The sequence below is a fragment of the Tupaia chinensis genome, unplaced genomic scaffold, assembly GCF_000334495.1.
Source record: "Tupaia chinensis unplaced genomic scaffold, TupChi_1.0 Scaffold000634_1, whole genome shotgun sequence".
NCBI lineage: Eukaryota > Metazoa > Chordata > Mammalia > Scandentia > Tupaiidae > Tupaia > Tupaia belangeri.
The window spans coordinates 3,343,286-3,349,293 of NW_006160154.1; the positions used below are offsets into that span (position 1 = coordinate 3,343,286).

General features: G+C 46.8%; 1 long non-coding RNA gene and 1 pseudogene across 1 annotated transcript; both read left to right on the forward strand.

Annotated features, from left to right (window-relative positions):
• The first annotated feature begins 251 nt into the window (after positions 1–251).
• Positions 252–1,618, forward strand: LOC102470226 (keratin, type I cytoskeletal 18 pseudogene; annotated as a pseudogene).
• Positions 1,619–3,717: 2,099 nt separating this feature from the next.
• LOC106736093 (uncharacterized) lies at positions 3,718–5,587 on the forward strand. Its single transcript, XR_001371213.2, has 2 exons — positions 3,718–3,974; positions 5,221–5,587. It is a non-coding gene; the product is annotated as an uncharacterized LOC106736093 (long non-coding RNA).
• Positions 5,588–6,008: the final 421 nt, after the last annotated feature.

The following is a 6,008-nucleotide window of genomic DNA, read 5'->3' on the forward strand; positions in this document are numbered from 1 at the left end:
TGAGAAAGAGAGATAGACAGCACTTTCAACAGGGTTTTGACTCTGGAATCTACCCTCAGCCTTCAACCAGCCCCAAATCATGGGCACCCAAGGCCCTAGCATAGTTAAAGAGGTCTCTAGACTTGAACCAGGAACCTTCCTGTGGGGGATTGCCTCCCAGAAGATAGCATCTTACCACTGCCTCTGCTTGCCACCCAAAGGGTCTTTAACCTTTCTCTCTTTCCCAGTGGCAGCTCATGGGGACACTGAAAAGGAGTGACTGCTCTTCTCACTATCTAGGAATGTGTCTGCCAAATCACTTCCTGAGGAGTGGCTTGAACCAGATTCCTAGCCTCTTACTTTCCTTCCCGGACAGCATGAGCTTCACCACACTCCACCCCCTTCTCCACCAACTAGCAGTCCCTGGGCTCTGTCCAGGTGCCCAGTCACCGGGTCTGGCCAGCCAGTAGCACTACCACTGTCTATGCAGCTCCAGGGCCTCAGGCTCCTGGATCTCCGTTTTGTGCACCAACAGTGCCCAGGGCAGCTAGGGAGCCGGGGGCCTGGTGGCAGGGATGGCTGGTGGGTTGGCAGAAATGGGGAGCATCCAGGGCAAGAAGAAGACCATGCCAGACCAGAGCAACCATCTAGTCTCCTACTTGGACAGAGTGAGGAACCTAGAGACTGATAATTGGAGGCTAGAGAGCAAAATCTGGGAACATCTGAAGAAGAAGGGGCCCCAGATCAGAGACTGGGGGCATTATTTCAAGACTGTCAAGGAGCCGAGGGCACAGATCTTTGCAAACTTTGTGCACAATGCCCGCACCCTTCTGCAGAAAAACGATGCCGGCCTTGTAGCTGATGACGTCAAAATCAAGTATGAGACAGAGTTGGCTGTGCCTCAGTCTATGGAGAGTGACATCCACGGACTCCACGAGGTCATTGATAACACCAATGTCATTCGGCTGCCACTAGAGACAGAGATAAAGGCTCTCGAGGAGGGACTGCTCTTCCTGAGGAGGATGGCCCACAAGCCCACATTGCCAGCTCCAGGTTGACCATGGAAGTGGATGCTCCCAAATCTCAAGACCTCAGCAAGATGATGGCAGACATCCAGGCCCAATATGACGAGCTGGCTCAGAAGAACCGAGAGGAGCTGGACAAATACTGGTCCCAGCAGATCGAGGAGAGCACCACAGTGTCACTGCACAGTCCCCCGAGATCGGAGCTCCAGAACTGACACTCATGGAGCTGAGACGCAAGGCCCAGTTCTCAGGGACTGACCTGGACTTCATGAGAAATCTGAAGGCCAGCTTGGAGAACAGCCTGAGGGAGGAGGAAGCTCGCTACACCATGCAGATGGAGCAGCTCAGTGGAGTCCTGCTGCACCTGGAGTTGGTGCTGGCACAGACCTGGGCAGAGGGGTAGCGCCAGGCCCAGGAGCATGAAGAACATCCAGGTCAAGGTGGAGGCTGGGACTGCCACCTACCGCCACCTGCTAGAAGACGGCGAGGACCTTAGTCTCCGTGATGCCCTGGACAGCAGCCACTCCATGCAGACCATCCCAAAGACCACCACCTGCAGACTGGTAGAAAAGGTGGTGTCTGAGACCAACGACACTGAGGTTCTGAGACGTTGAGTCAGCAGAAACAGGGTACTCTTGGGAAGCAAGAGGCCAATAAAAAATGCAGAGGTTAAAAAAAGTAAAAACTATTTCCTGAGTAAGTCATCCAGGCTTTACTAGAAGCCAAAGGTCCAATTCTTTGTCTACGATTTTTTTCATTCTATAACTTAGTTTAATTCTCTCAGTTTTTACTAACTCTAAATTCTATGTTACATGAAAGGAGTCCAGAAATTTATCTGGACACCTTGATCTGTGAGAGGGGACCTAGTTTCTCGGAATGCCAGGGTCTTTGCATTTATTGCACTTGAGCCTTGCAACAAACCTCACATTCAAACTGGGTTTTCAACAGCGTGAAGGGAAGCCGGCATAGAGCAGGCAGCCCCACCTGCTGGAAGGCAGAGCTAGAGTTTAAGGACACTGGCCCGGGTGATGATGCCAGCTTCCTGCAGCTGGAGAAAGAAGGGCTCGTACCACAGGTGAGGCTGAGGCCCGAGTCCTGCCCAGGACATGGCGGGTTCTGTTACAAGGCCTTCCTGCAGACTGGCAGGCATGTGTGGGGCAGGGCAGTGCAATGAGCTCGGAGGCCTTCTCTGGATTCTGTATCCGTGGGCAAGGAGGAGGGCACCTAGAGGGTTCTCAGCAGTCGGAGTATGTAGCTGAGAAACATGCTTCCTGCTAACCAGCAGAGGTGGGACTCGGGGCAGCGGTGTGGTTTTCCCAGGCTGGTGACACCAGGGCCTCTCGGTTACATGTGGCACCCGGTCTACCCGGCGACTTGGTGCGTTCTGGAACAGCTGGTTCAGATACCTGTAAAATTGGCGGTTTGTCCCAGGCCTACTTTCCCTCTGAGTCTTGCTAATGTCTGTGAACAACTTGATGACTTCACTTTCAGCCACAGGAGGGCGCAGTGGCATCACTTTAAAAAAACATTTCCCCATTCAAAGCTGCTGCTGAACACATGGTTTTAGAAAAAGATTTTAAAAAATAATAATAACAGATTGTTTGGGATGTAAGCACAAATAAGTGTTTAAAACAGGAGCCTGCTCCAACCCCCTCACTCTGCAAATGAGAAGAGTAAGGCCACGGGACTCGAGGGCTGCAGTTGCCCAGGGTGCTCAGGCACTAAGCTACATCTTTCTCCAAACAACTGGACTGTGCTGCCAGGAGTGACAGGGCAAAGGCCAGCATTGTTCCTGGGCTGGACAAGTGTTTGATGTGATGGGAAAAAACTGAAGAATATGAACACAGGAAAAGCAGAACACAGAAACACATGGCATCCTGACGCACTTAACCAGCTGCAGCTGGACCAGGCAATGCACAAGTGCCCGAGGGTGTCCTGAACAGGCCCATCACTGCCCCCCGCGCTCGCCCCAAGAAGGCTTCCTGAAAGCTTGCGAGTTGCCTTTGTTTTCAGGGATAGTCCTTTGCTGCACCCCCTCTGCTAGTAATTGACAGCTGTGTGTCTGCTCTGGAGAGTCTGAGAAGACAGGACACAGTCCTGAGAGATGACCAGATGACAGAGGGAAGTGGCCCTCTAAGACAAAGAAGGAATGAAGGTGTCAGTGTCCCGAGTTATACCAGCCAGCCTTGTGTCGAAGGGCTCAGTTTCTGTGTCTGCTTCAACTCTGAGCTCCCAGGAAACAGTACTGCCACTGAGGCGAACATCGGCTTATGTCAGAGGCTTTGGAAGCACACCGTCAACGGAGTCTCAGTTGATCATCTAGACCAGTACATTTCTTAACATTCCATGGACACTCTCCTTTACTTTATCTGATTTTGTTCTATTCAGTCATGGTCATTCCAACTCAGTTGCTGTGGTCTGTGTAATTTTATTAAATATCTTTTCTTGGATAAGAAAATTGTGTATTGGCACTAGCAGGTGGCATAGTGTTTAAGGCACTGGACCCTCATGCAATCAACCAGGGTTCAAGTCCCAGACCTGGCATGAAACTCACGTCCCAGTGTATGTGCATGTATGCCCAAAATCCTGAGAAAGGAATGGAGGGGAAGGGATTGTGGAGTGTGATTTCTTACTTTCTGTTTCTCTCCCCAGCAAGTGCGTGTGCTCTATAGCAAACAGCTCTCAAAAAAGAAGGAAGGAAGAAAGAAAAAGAAAGAAGGAAAGAAAGACAGACAGACAGGAAGGAAGAAATAAAGAGAGAAAGAAACTCATGTAGCTTTCAAGAGTAATACAATCAATAAAGAAGACAGAAACTTAAGACTGACAGCTGCAGAGACCGTGAAATTCTCCTGGTTGTTTAAAGGCAGTCCTGATGGAACATCAGTTGTCTGTATCGATGTGGTTGCTATAGCCATGGGTTAACTTTCTGAAGAATCAAGCTTCTTCGTTTTCAGTTATTTAAAGACAAAGGTAATTTATTTTAAAGGTATATAATCTAAAACAAAAAACACTTAGCTAGATAATCAAAGACAGTTGTGCTTTATCATTTAAATAAACCCTGACTTACTCCAAAGTGATTTTAATTTGGCTTACAACAACAAAAAATATATGATAGGCTTAATAAAAAAAAAGGAATGGAAATAGGAACTTAAAGATCAAAAGAAGAAAATTAAGTTAATATGATAATGATAGCATGTAACATAGTTTCTGTAAGTACACAGAAAATGTGACTCTGAACTTCCTGGAGGCCAAAGCAAAAATGGAAACAAGTGTAACATTAGCAGACAGAAGAGATATGGATTTGTATGTTTTTCCCAGAAGCTGAACCTGAAGAGAACCGCTATATGTAACAACGCATACCTATCACTTTAAGTAAATAAATGGTGAACAATATCCATGAGAGCTTTTGTACAAATTGAAGCAGACAAAAATCAATACTAAAGTACAACTCAGTAAAGTTAATCACATGAGGAGTAGACCAACATGAGCAAACGCCTGAGAAAAACCTAGAATTTCGGCAAGTAGAGACACGGAATGAGACATGTCTGGGGCCGGTCCTGGACGTCAATGACAGTTTGTTCCAATAACAATTGCCGTTGAGGTTGTTCAAAACAGGAGTTGGAGAACTCAGCATCTCTGACGTGAAACGATGGAGATTGTCATCAGCCATGTATCCGACCCATTGGCAGTGCCCTGGGCACAGACACCACGCTGCGCAGCGTCATCTGGCTCAGTGCACTACCAGGGGACGTGTGACTGTACGTGTGTGAGACAGCTTTGCTTCATAATTGCATTTCTGGATTGAATTTTGAGCAGATGTGTGTTGCTCTTTTTTTAAGGCAACAAGCCATGGAAGATGCTGTGGCCTGGAAATTAAATGAATCCTTGAAAACTATCAGCTTTGTTTGGCATTGTGTTTTGTTATTTCCTGCCTTCTAAGACTCTCATATTGGCAGCAAAATACTTAGTTGAAAATGGCATACCTGCTGCCTCTTAAATCTTTCAAAAAAGAAAAAAAACAGTAGAAAGTTTCCCCTAGCTGAAAAAGAGAAATGCTTCATGATTTGGTTTGACTTTAAGGTACCAGTCATCACTTCATTTTTAAAGCATTAGTAATAAATTAACTAGTCAATATCTGTGTAACAGTCTCTAACATGCTTACAACTGTGCTGGGGACTGCAAAAAATAAGTGTCTATATTTTTTCTGTTTCCAAAGATACACAGCCTTACTGGAGAAGAGAACGTGAGGCTTGGAATACAGTTAAAGACGCCATGCACTAATCTCTGTTGAACCCCTGCAAATTCACAGAAAGATGGACTGTCGTGGGAAGATGTGACCAGGGAAGAATGCACGGTTTTTACGGACAAATGTTTATCTAGATCCAAATGAGCTCCCCAGGCTTCAGCATGGCTCCTTGTTTCCTGTTAGATCTTTCTAAAAATATCGTAGCTAGAAAACATTCAAGGCTAAATCAAGAGCAAGAAAATCTCGCCCCTGAGGAAGACGCTGGAAGCTGCACAGAACTAGCATCAGCTCAGAACTCATCATCTCACGCACGGATTCCTAAGCACATTTTCGCATTCTTGCTTTTAATCCTCCCTTGGCGGTCTTCCACTCGGACATCATCTGTTATGCAGAGAACCAGGCACGTTTTTCATCAGCATTAATCCTGCTCTTTGCCAGGTATGTAGCCACAGAGCACGCAGACAACAGGATGAGGTAAGCACTCTAGGATGTGAATTCATGCTGAGGAATTACAACTCAAGCTTCTTCAATAGCTTCGACCGCATCGTGCGTGTACAACCCATTACACACGAAGCTGTCTTGCAAATTGCAGGTGTGCTTCGAAGTGCATAAGCATCTCTGTACTTTAACCCACGTACACACGCTACTCCCACGCACAAAACACGTTCACCATCAAAGTGGCGAGCTATGGTTATTAACAGGAAAGAACAATTATTCTCTTGATGATTATGATTTGGTTTGAACTTTTACCTCATTAA